At 46.7% G+C, this 12,273-nt stretch overlaps 1 pseudogene; it reads left to right on the plus strand.

The window, feature by feature from the left end:
- LOC144684350 (cytochrome P450 2D10-like) overlaps positions 1-12,273 on the plus strand; it is a 36,513-nt pseudogene that overhangs the window by 22,910 nt on the left and 1,330 nt on the right.

The raw sequence follows: 12,273 nt of genomic DNA on the forward strand, positions 1-12,273 counted from the left end.
CTTGATTGTGCTGCACAGACATATTTTGCAGCATTTTTGTCATGTCCTTTATTCTGTGGAGGTCTACGGTTCCCTGGGGCAGCTGTCTGCCTTCAGGGTGCTCTCTCGAAGCACTCACCCGTACCCTCGGTTACACGGCGTCTGCCCTCTTCCCGCCCCCACCCTGGCAGCGCTGAGCATTTCAGAGTGCATTTCACGCTGGCTGGCCGTTAATTTGTCAGCCAGTGTGAAATCACAGTCGGGGCCGATCGCGGCTGGTGGCCCATTTCCCGCGTGTGCCCAACGATCAAAAAATTCAGGCCACAATGTCTGTTTCCACATGTATGCTGGTGACACTCAACTTTACCTCATCGCTACCTCTATTGACTTGTCCACTGTCTCTAAACTGTCAGGCTGCTTGTCTAACATCCAGAACTGGATGAGCAGAAATTTCCTCCAATTAAGTATTGGGAAGATTGAAGGCATTAGGTGGAGTTTTCCGTGCTCGCTGGTGTTGGGCGTCCTGGCTGGCGTGAGCAGACAGTATGATGGGAAGGCCAAAAATCGCTTTCATGCCGCCACGAAGAACATTTGCAACCATCCACTCCACCCATCAATGGGGGCCATGTTTCCCGCTGCCGGACATCGGGAACTTTATTGTAATACATCTGCACATCATTATAAGCCCAGCTCACCGGAATCATCCCCTCACATCAAATTTACCCACACATCAGCGGGAAAACACGCAAGTGCAGAACACGTCTTGACAAGTGTGATGTGCAGAAGTTGGGACTTACCACCAGAGTCTTGCTCACATCGTGGACACATCTGAGGAGCAGACGATGCTGAAGCCCGACTGCAATGGGACCCTGGAGGAACAGTCATTGCAGACTGGGTGGGTTCTCATGGACATGACTCCAAAGCGAAGCAGCTCACGGAAGGTGGAAAATCACCATTGTGAGTCTGCTTCGGGACGTCAGTGTCTTGGCTTTAGTCTACTATCGATGATCGTCGAGGGGGTAGAGAGGAAGGTCCAGCCATGAGTGGGAGAGGAAGATGTAACAGGGTGGGGGGCGGGGGGGAGGGTGGGAGAGGAAGTCTAAGTTTCACTGGGAGAGGAAGGTGTGTTGGGAGGAGGGGATTGAAAGTATCCGGGGGTTGAGGTTTGGGGGGGAATGAAGGTGTCGGGGGGGTGAGGTTGGGAGGGAGAGGTGGGAATATGGGGAGGAGGGTGTAATGGGAGAGAATATGGCAACTTGGGAGGAAGATGTAAAGGAAGGAGTTCAGAGGGGGGAAGGAGTTCAGAGGGGGGAAGGAGTTCAGAGGGGGGAAGGAGTTCAGAGGGGGAGGGACTTCGGGTGGAGGAATGAGCTCGGAGGGGGCTTGACTTTGGGGGGAGGAAGGAGTTCCATGGGGGTGGGAGTTTGGGAGAGGAAGGAGTTTGGGGGAGGAAGGAGTTCAGAGGGGGAAGGACTTCGGGTGGAGGAAGGAGTTCGGAGGGGGGCATAACTTTGGAGTGAGGAAAGAGTTCAGTGGGAGGAAGGAGTAAGGCTAGAGCAAGAAGTAAGGGTGGTGGGAGGAGTCAGGAAGGGGGAAGGAGTCAGGGGCGGGGAGGAGTCTGGTGGGTAGGTGGGGTGGGGGAAGGGGGGGAGTCCCGGGGGGTGGGGGAAGGATTTCCAAGGGGGGAAGGAGTACCATGTTGAGGGGAGGGGCAGAATGTCCAGGTGAACATGCAAGGGAGGGATCCGTGGAGTCAATGGCTGCCTCCTGGGGAGTGAAATGAAGATGGATGTGGTAGGAGGGAATGGTGAGAATGAGAGAGGGCAGAGTGAGGTGTGAGGTTGAGGGTGCGACAGTATCGGTAATAGGGTTGGCGAGGGTGTTTGGTGTGGACTCAGAGGCAGACATGGACCCTGGGGTGGGAAGGAGGAGGTCAGGGAGGTTAAGGTGGATGGAGGTGAGATTTTTGGGAAGGAAGGGAATGTACACATTCACCTGGAAGTCCTCGAAAGAAAAGGGTTGTGACTGGCAGTTTACAGTGGGGAGGTGGAAGGTGATGCCAGGGGGATTGACAGTGATGGGGGAAAGGATATGGGCGACTGGTGAAGGGAAGGGACGGAGGAGCTGAAGAAGAATGTTAACCACACCATGCTTGCAAATCCAACAGTGAAAGGTGACTCATGGTGGGTGGGAACAGGTGCTACATGGGAGTGTGATCAGTGGGTGGGCGGAGATGCAGGTCAGCTCAGATGGACAACTGAAAGTGAACCCCAGCAGGCAGCATTGAAAATGCTCCACATGCAAGGGAAAGTGGCTTGCTCAAGGCTCTGAAAGGCCCTGTCACACACACACACACTTCTTCCAGATTCACTCATGGTCCGGGTGTGAGCAGCTGAACTCCTGGTGGGAGGGGATGCAGGGGGAGGACTCGCAAAGCCTGTAAGTGAAACTGAAAGATACCATCACACATTACTCAGTGAAAGTGAATACATTTTCAGATTATAAAGTGACAAATGTGTTCACCCGTGCAACCAACAATGATCAGAGTTTCTTAATTTTTCTAGCCCTAACACTTCAAGGTACTGCCCTGACATCTGCAACCAGGGTGGAGACAGCCTGTGTGATGGTTGGCCGTGTTGCCTCTGATGACTTCACGTGGGTCCGCTAGGGAGCTGAGGCCTTGAGGGTCCCGGCTTGCTTTGGCTGTCCTCCTGTGGGCCAGCTGCTCCCTCTGCAATGACAGAGGATGAGGTTGAGGGGTCACAGGCAAACGGGACTCGGAGGTAGCAGGCAGCCCCTGGGATTCCTGAGTGGATGACCCAGGGATATCCAGCTGCTGCCCCTCCTCCCTTCAGGTGCCAAGGGCCCCGACCTGACTCCCTGAGGGGATGGTGCACGTGGAGGGATGTCGAGGTGCCCTGTTTCCCTCTCGCATCGCCACTGCAGGGACCTATCCATGGCTACCGCGTTGGAGTGCAGGTCTGCACCAGGTTCCCCATGGCATCTGCCATCCTCCATACGTGCATATGTGGGCACCACTTCATCAGAGAGCAGGCAGACACACTCCTCTGACTCATGCGCCACTCTTTTGAGGGCTTCCAACAGCTCTGCTTGGTATTCTCATGCCTTCTGCTGACTCTCCAGTGAGTTGGAAGGCCGAATCCAGAAGCTCGCCATCTGACTCGGACCTCACAGATGCCTCTTTCCCAGAAGTCCTCCGAGTGCCAGGGAGCTTGGCACAATCTGCCCCCTCCTGCTGCGGACACATGTCTGTGTGGTGACCACCAGATTGTGAACCCAAGCCTGCTCTAGATCTAGGTCCCACCGAGGTGTGTGTCTTTGTGCTGGTGCAGGGTGTAGGTAAGCGCTGTGATGGGTCTTCCAGGCTGCTTATTTCTAACTCTTCAATGGAGGAGGTGTCCTCTTGGCTGGGGGTGAAGACCTGGATGGAGCTGAGGGACTGACTGGCTGAGGCTGTCGGCCTGATGGAGATGTGAGGGTATGTGTGAGAATTAGTGGTGTCGTCTGTTGAGGTGTGAGATCCCTGTGATGGGTTTGTGAGTGTGTGTGTCGAGAGTGATTACCCTGGTGGAATGGATGAGACCATTCATCCTCTTTCAGCACTGAGTAACTGTCCTCTTTTGCAAGGCACTGGTGCCAACCACCACTGCCACCCATGTTGGATTGGTCACTTTGTTTGCTGACCTTTGCCCAGAGCTGGGGTAGAGGGCAACACGACAGGCCTCCACGGCGTCCAAAAGGCATTCCAGTGACGTGTCACTAAATCGGGGGCTGCAGTCTTTTTGTCTTTCAGGGTCATGTTTTCTATGCAACAGTCCTGGGCTGGAAGCACTGAGAGGTATGCACACAGCTGCATTTTAAATACGGCGCCTGGTGTGAGGAAGCAACGAGTTGACAGCGTGATGGGTGAATGGGAGCCCACCCACCATCAAAATGGCGTGTTTCCCAGAAATGCTGATTAATGAGGCGGGTTTGAGGTGATATGTTGTGAAAAGCTGCCATTGCGGCTGGTGGGTAAAAAGTTCTTTTTCCCGCCTGTTACCGCACTTAGTGCAAATTTGGGCCGATTCTGCCCATTGTCTTTGCTCCCTAGCCACCGACTCCATCCCTCTCCCTGGCAACTGTCTGAGGCTGAACCAAACTGTTCACAACCTCAGTGTTATATGTGACCCTGAGGTGAACTTCCAAATATATATTAACGCTGTCATTAAAACTGCCTGTTTCCACCTACCTAACATTATCTGGCTCCACCCTGCCTCAGCTATTCTGCTGCTGAAACCTTCATTCATGCCTTTGTTATCTCTTGACTATTTTAACATACTGCTGGCTGGTTTCGCACATTCTGTTAATTGTATCAATTGAAGTTAAGTACATACAGGCAGAGGAAGGCTTTGATTGGATGATTATGTGAGCACATATGAAGAGACACTTAGGTGCACAGGAGTAGACTGACGTCAGGAGATATATCCCTGTAATGTTTCACTTTGTTAATAAATCTATTCCAAGTAAAGACTGGCTCTGGTTTCTTTCTTCACCAACCAGTTATCAAGAGTAGAACCCACTCTGTCCTCTGTAAATATGAGGTCATCTAAAACTCTGCTACCCATTTCCTGACTTGCACTAAATTCACTCATCCCCTCCACCCCCCCGTACCCTCTCCAACCCCAAACTGTGCTTGTGGACCTTCACTGGCTGCTGACTACAAAGCGCCTCGATTGTAAAATTCTTATCCTTGTTTCAAATCCCTCCATGTCCTTGCACCTCCCTAACTCTCTGATCCCCTCCAGCCCCATAGCCCTCTGAGATATCTGAGCCCATCTAATTTCAGCCCCTTGAGCATCCACTACTTTATTTGCTCCATCGTGGATGCCCTGCCTTCAGCTGCCCAGGTCCTAAGCTTTGGAATTCCCTCCATAAACCTCTCTGTCTCTCTACCTCACTTTCCTCCTATATGACGCGCCCTAAAACCTATATCTTTGACCAAACTTTTAGCCATCTGACCTAATATCTCCTTATGTGAGTCAGTGTCATATTTTGTTTTATACTCTGTGAAGCATTTGGGGCGTTTTGTTCAAGATGGTAAATTAATATAGGTTGACATTGTTATTGACAAAAATGGTCCTATGATCAGTAAGACAGGTTTTGAATCTCCTATTTACTTAAACAGATAACTTGACATTTATCTCATTGCAACCTTACTGTGCACAAACTGACAACTGTATTTCCATTGTTACGGACAGGAGGGGAGTTAATTTAAACAGCCCTGATTTCTCCTCTCACCACCCATCCTTAAAGAGAAAGGTGTTTTGATTTTGATTTACTGCCTCCTTTATAGGCAGAGGTGTATTTCCAAAATGCTCAGTTTGGTGTGATCCAATTTTTAGTAATAACCCCACAGATTGTGATCCCGAGGCTATTCTAAAGGCTATTCTAAAGCTAGGTCCCACCGAGGTGTGTGTCTCTGCGCTGGTGGAGGATGTAGGTGAGAGCTGTGATGGGTCTTCAATGTAAGTGCATTCAGTTCCTCTTCAGAAGTTTCTTCGGGTTGAGGACTTGGGTCATGGCCCCACACTGCTGTTTCCCAGATGTGCCTGCGAAAGCAAGGAGAGATAATTAGTGCATGGCAGTGGTCTGTGAAACAGGACACATCACTCACAGCATGGTTGTCTGATGGATGTTGCATTCCTGGATCCTCACTTGGAAGAGCACTGCTGACTTCACCGTCAGCACAGAAACAGTCCAGATCGTTGGAAACCAGCTGGATGGCTCCATTTTCAAAGTCCGTGAGGGCTTTGATTTCAGGCATTCCTCTACTAGTCTGTGACCTCTCCCTCTTGTGTGTCAGCTTGTCCTGCATGAATAGAGATGGAGAGAGTGCAAGCAGGACGCCTGCAAGGCCAGATGATAAGTATATCTGGCCAGAGTGGGTGGTGAGTGGTCCCCATGGACAGGATGAGGTGAGTGAAGGCGTGTATGAGAGAGTGAATGGTGATGTCCCTTGAATCAACAGTGAGTGAAGGCCCTGTGGATGTGTGATGGGTTTGTGAGTGTGTGAGTTGAGAGTGATGAGAAGAATGGCTTACCCTGGCGGAACGGAAGCGATCATTCATCCTTTTTTGGCACTGGGTGACTGTCCTCTTATGCAGGGCATTAGCACTGCCACCGCCTCCCATACTGGATTACTGATGTTGCTGCCCCTCCTGTGGTCAGAGCAGGGGTAGAGGACATCACAGCGGGCCTCCACTGCATCCAAAAGGCACTCGAGGGATGCATCATTAAACCTGGGGGCTGCAGCCTTCCCGCCTTTCGGGTCCATGTTTTCTGTGCAGCAGTCCTGGACTGGAAGCACTGAGAGGTGTGCACGCGGCTGCACTGTAAATGTGGCGCCTGGCATGAGGAAGCGGCGAAGTGATGGCGTGGCAGGCAAATGAGAGCCTGGCCAGTGGGGAAAACTTCATTTTTCCCGTCCGCTACCACATTTTGTGCAAATCTGGGGCGATTCTGCCCGCAGTGTGAGGTTCTAGTCCCCCGACACCTTCATTTTGACAGTAATTGCACTTCAAAAAGTACTCTATTGGTGGTAAAACTCTTTGGAACATCTTGGCGTTGTAAAAGGTCTTAAATAAAGGCAAGTTTCAACTCATACTCAAAATTTGCTCTTTTGCTTCTGCAGCTAAAGTCCAAGAAGAGTTTGACAGAGTAGTTGGGAAGGGGAGAAAGGTGGCATTGGAAGACCATGAGGAATTGCCGTACACTAATGCTGTTATCCATGAAACCAAACGCTTAGGGAATATTGCTCCGATTTCACTTCCTCATCAAACATACAGAGATACAGAGGTCATGGGATATACAATCCCTAAGGTATTAAGGAATATGGGGCAAGGATGTTGATATGGAATTGGTTGACAGATCAGTTGTGATCTCATTGAATGCCAGGACAGACTTAAAGGGCTAAATGGCTGACCCCAGTTTTTATTTTCCTACATTGATGAGTGGGGCCTTAATAATAGACAAAATGGCTCGGTATTGCTTAAAGAGCTGAGCTTCTCTAAAACCAATACTATTACTAGGGAGACAGTGGTGTGTTGGTAATGTCACTGGAGTAGTGATCCAGAAGACCAGGCTAATGTCCTGGGAAGAAGGGTTCAAATCCCACCTTGGCAGCTGGTGGAATTTAAATTCAATTAATAATCTGAAATTGAAAAGTTAGTCTCAATAATGATCACCATGAAACCATCACTGATTGTCATAAAAAGCCAGCTGGGTCACTAATGCCCTTTAGGGAAGGAAATCTGCCATCCTTCCCTGGTTTGGTGTACATGTGACTCCAGACCCACAGCAGTGTTGCTGACTCTTAGCTGCCCTCTGAAATGGCCTTGAAAGCCACTCAGTTCAAAGACAATTAGGAATGGGCAACAAATGCTGACCTTGCCAGTGATGGCCACATCCCAATAAGGAATAAAATAAAGGAAAAGAGCAATTCTTGACAGGAAAAGAGTGCAGTTGTTTTTATTTAGAGCAGTAGATTTCTTGTGCAATTGCTCATGAACTGCAGGGAAGGTAGATGTGAAGGCCTGTTGGCCTATGTTTGGGAATCTGTAAGCACCTGTATCAGATCAGCCATGATCTTATTAAATGGCCAAGCAGGCTCGAGGGACTGAATGGCCTACTTTAAACAATATAGAGGGCTCTAAACTAAATAGAGGGGTGGAGGGTTCTGGAGAGGGGATATGTAGAGTTACAAAGCAAAAGGATAAGGAAGTATTACAGGGCAGCTATTTAGGTAATGACACCCAGAGTGTGACAGGAAGGGACAGAGTGTGCAAACATTAAAAAAAGCAGCAAATAGGGTTAAAGGGAGGGAAAATGGTAAAAAAGGTAAAGTTAATGGCTCTTTACTTGAATGCATGTGGTATTTGGAACAAAATAAATGAATTAACGGCACAAATAGAGGTTAATGGGTATGATCTTATAGCCATTACGGAGACATGGTTACAAGGAGATCAAAGCTGGGAACTAAATATTCAGGGATATATGAATTTTCAAAAGGACAGGCAGGAAGGAAAGGGTGGTGGGGTAGCTTTGTTAGTACGAGATGGAATAAGTACGATAGCAAGAAATGATCTTGGATCGGAAGATGTAGAATCCATATAGGTGGAGGTAAGAAATAATTAGGGGAAAAGACATTGGTAGGAGTAGTTTATAGGCCCCCTGACAGCAGCTATACTGTAGGACAGAGAATAAATCTGGAAATAATGAGGGCATGTAAAAAAGGCAGTATATTAATCATGGGCGACTTTAATCTTCATGTAGATTGGGAAAATCAAACTGGCAGAGGTAGCCATGAGTAAGAATTCATAGAATGTATTCGGGACAGTTTCCTAGAACAATATGTTATGGATCCAACAAGGGATGAGGCTATTTTGGATCTGGTAATTCGTAATGAGGCAGGTTTAATAAATGATCTCAGGGAACAGTGATCATAACTTGATAGAATTTAGCATTCAGTTTGAGAGTGAGAAACTTAGGTCGGAAACAACTGTGCTAAACTTAAATAAAGGTACAAAGCAATGAGGGCAGAGTTGGCTGGAGTGGATTGGGAAAGGGGCTGAGCAGAAAGGATAACTGATGAGCAATGGCAGACATTTAAGAAAATAGTTCATGACTCACAACAAAGATATGTCCCAGTGAGGAGGAAGGATTCTAGGAAGGGGATAAACCAACTGTGGTTAACCAAGGAAGTTAAGGATAATATCAAATTGAAAGAATAAAATACAATGTGGCAAAGATTAGTGGTAAGCCAGAGGATTGGGAAAGTTTTAAAAACCAACAAAAGATGACCAAAAAAAAAGGGAGAAAATAAACTTTGAGGGTAAACTAGCAAGTAATATAAAAATGGATAGTAAGAGCTTCTTTAAATATATAAAAAGGAAGAAAGAGGCCAAAGTGAACGTAGGCCTTAGAGAATGAAACTTGGGAAATAATAATGGGGAACCAAGAAATGGCAGAGGAGTTGAATAAATACTTTGCATCAGCCTTCATGGTAGAAGACACTAAAAGCATTCCAAAAATACTAAATAATCAAGGATAAAAAGTGGGGGAAGAAATAAATACAATAACTATCACCAGAGAAAAAGTACTAGGGAAAATAATGGGGCTAAAGGCCGATAAGCCCTATGGACCTGATGGGTTGCATCCTCGGATATTAAAGGAAGTAGCGACACAAATAGTGGATGCAATGGTAGTAATCTACCAAGAATCCTTAGATTCTGGAAGTGCCCCAGAAGATTGGCAAACTACCAATGGAACACCCTTATTCAGAAAGGGAGGGAGACAAAAAAACAGGCAACTATAGACAAGTTAGCTTAACATCCATCATTGGGAAAATGTTAGAGTCTATTATAAAGGATGTAATAGCAGAGCATTTATAAATGCATAATACAAGCAAGTAAAGTCAGCATGGCTCCATGAAGGGGAAATCATGCCTGACAAATTTATTAGAATTCTTTGAGGAGGTAACAAGCAGGATAGATAAAGAGGAACCAGCAGATGTAATATATTTGGATTTCCAAAAGGTGTTCGATAAGGTACCGCACATAAGGCTACCTAATAAGATAAAAGCCATGGTGTTGGGGGTAGCATATTAGCATGGATAGAGGATTGGCTATCTAATAGAAGACAGAGTTGGGATAAGGGGGGCATTTTCAGGATGGCAACCTGTAACTACTGGAGTGCCACAGGGATCACTGGGGCCACAATTATTTATAATATATATTAATGCCTTAGATGAGAGAAGTGAATGTACTTTCGCAAAGTTTGCGGATGACCACAAAAATAGGTGGGAAGGCAAATGGTGAGGATGAGAAAAAGAGTCTACAGAGGGATATAGACAAGTTAAATAAGTGGACAAAAACTAGGCAGATGGAATATAATGTGGGAAAATGTGAGGTTACGCACTTTGGCAGGAAGAATAGAGGAGCTGCATATTATTTAAGTGGAGAAAGACTGCAGAAAGCTGCAGCACAGAGGGATTTGGGTTTCCCCATGCATGGATCCCAAAAAGCTATCATACAAGTTCAACAGGTAATAGGGAAGACAAATGGAATGTTGGCCTTTATTTCAAAGGGAATGAAATATAAAAATAGGGAAATCTTACTAAAACTATACAAGGCACTAGTTAGACCACACAGAGAATACTGTGAACAGTTTTGGTCCCCTTTTCTAAGGAAAGATATGCTGGCATTGGAGGCAGTCCAGAGAAGGTTGATTCCAGGAATGGAGGGATTTTCTTGTGAGGAGAGGTTGAGTAGGTTGCGCCTGTACTCTTTGGAGTTTAGAAGAATGAGAGGCGACCTTATTGAAACACATAAGTCTGTTAGTGGGCTTGACAGGGTAGACGCTGAGAGGTTGTCTCCCCTTGTGGGAGAGTCCAGGACCAGAGGGCATAATCTCAGAGTAAGGATCGCCCATTTAAGATAGAGATGAGGAGCAATTTCTTCTCCAAGGGTAGTGAATTGTGGAATTCTTTACCACAGAGGGCTGTAGAGGTTGGGTAATTAAGTATATTCAAGGCTGAGATAGACAGATTTTTAATCAGTAAGGGTGTCAAGGGTTATAGGGAAAAGGCAGGAAAGTGGAGTTAAGGATTATCAGATCAGCCAAGATCTCATTGAATGGTGGAGCAGACTCGATGGGCTGAATGGCCTACTTCTGCTCCTATGTCTTATGGTCTTTTGGTCTTACTCCTGCTCCTTGTTCCTATGTTCTGGGCCTGAGCTGGAAACACATATCTGAGTGTTCAGGAAACTAAGTTTCCAGCAGTGATCTCATGGTGCATAATTTGAATGCCATCCGTCCATGACAGGAGAGACAAGCTTCTGGGACGGGGGATTATGGTCCTCAACCTAGAAGGATTAATAACCCACTCTCCAAATATTGGGCTCCTCCTTATTGTTCTGATGGTAGATTACAAATATATTCTTGGCTAATGTGTCCCATTATTTAAATACCTTATATGGAACTGTGATCATTCCAAACCTTTCCTCTGCCCTGTTTGATGAGAACATTTGATCGACTCCACATCAGTTTAATCCGGGTCGCTTCCTCGACTCAGAGGGGAGGTTTGTGAAACCTGAAACCTTCATCCCATTCTCTGCAGGCAATGTAAAATTCAAGGAATCATTACTGTTATGATCTCATCTGATGTTACAACTGGACAAGCCTGATCCCAGGATGGGACCCAACTTGATAGATCCTAACTTTTATTAGTTTGTTTAGATACGTGGAGAGGGGTTACTGAACAGGGTCACCGGAGTCGGCTAATGAACTTTTAACAAAAACCAAAACATTTATTAAATGAGAAAAGATGAGCCATATTACAATACTCCTTCACCCACAACTATACCTTTACAGACATGCACAGATTTGTAAGGATGACACAAGTTACAAAAACTATCTTATACTCTAATGTTCACAGTAAGTACAGTCCATTTGTAAACTGTGGTCAGACACACCACACTCTGAAACGAAGTTACAGATGCCACCCCAGACAGATGCTGTAGATCTCTCCTCAACTCCCCCCAGATGCTTGTTACATGATGAGCCAACAAATTTCACTGAACTCTGTCTTTCAGCAAGGGTTTCCAATCTCCACTTTCCTAAAACTCACCTTGGAATCTTCTCCCAAACCAGCGCTTTCTCTCAGATGCCTTCCACAAGGGTTCACCTCTGAGGTTTTGAACTCTTCTTCCAATGTTCCTCTCCCCTGGGTCACCACATGCATTCAAGCTTTCTTCTACGCACTCTCTCTCACTGACTCAGCTGTCAACAGTACAACACTCCTTTACATGCCCACAGCTAAGAGTTACAGGCCTTCAGTTGCCTCTTTGGACCTTCTGACTTCTCACAAGCCTCTATATCACTTTGACTCTGCTTCCTGCAGCTTGGAGCTTTAAGCTTGAAGCTTGGAGCCTTTCTCTGCTCCTCACTCTTAACTTCACTTAACAGAACCTTTTTTAGGTTCCTGTCCTTCCAATGACTAGAAGGTCTGCTTGGGACTTTCTCCTGTTCTACTCCCCTGGATTCTTGGGGACTTTCTTCTTTAGCTTGAGACTGACTATCTGTCCTTTTTGCTCCAGTTTGTCTCTGGCAGCTACTTTCAACCAACTTTAGCTTGGAACTGGCCATCTGCCCCTTCTAGTTTGCTTCTGCTTGGCAACTGTCTTCAAAACCAACTGAACTCAAACAGTTTCCAAATCAAACTGATGTTTTTAG

The sequence above is a fragment of the Cetorhinus maximus genome, chromosome 9 (genome assembly GCF_964194155.1).
Source record: "Cetorhinus maximus chromosome 9, sCetMax3.hap1.1, whole genome shotgun sequence".
NCBI lineage: Eukaryota > Metazoa > Chordata > Chondrichthyes > Lamniformes > Cetorhinidae > Cetorhinus > Cetorhinus maximus.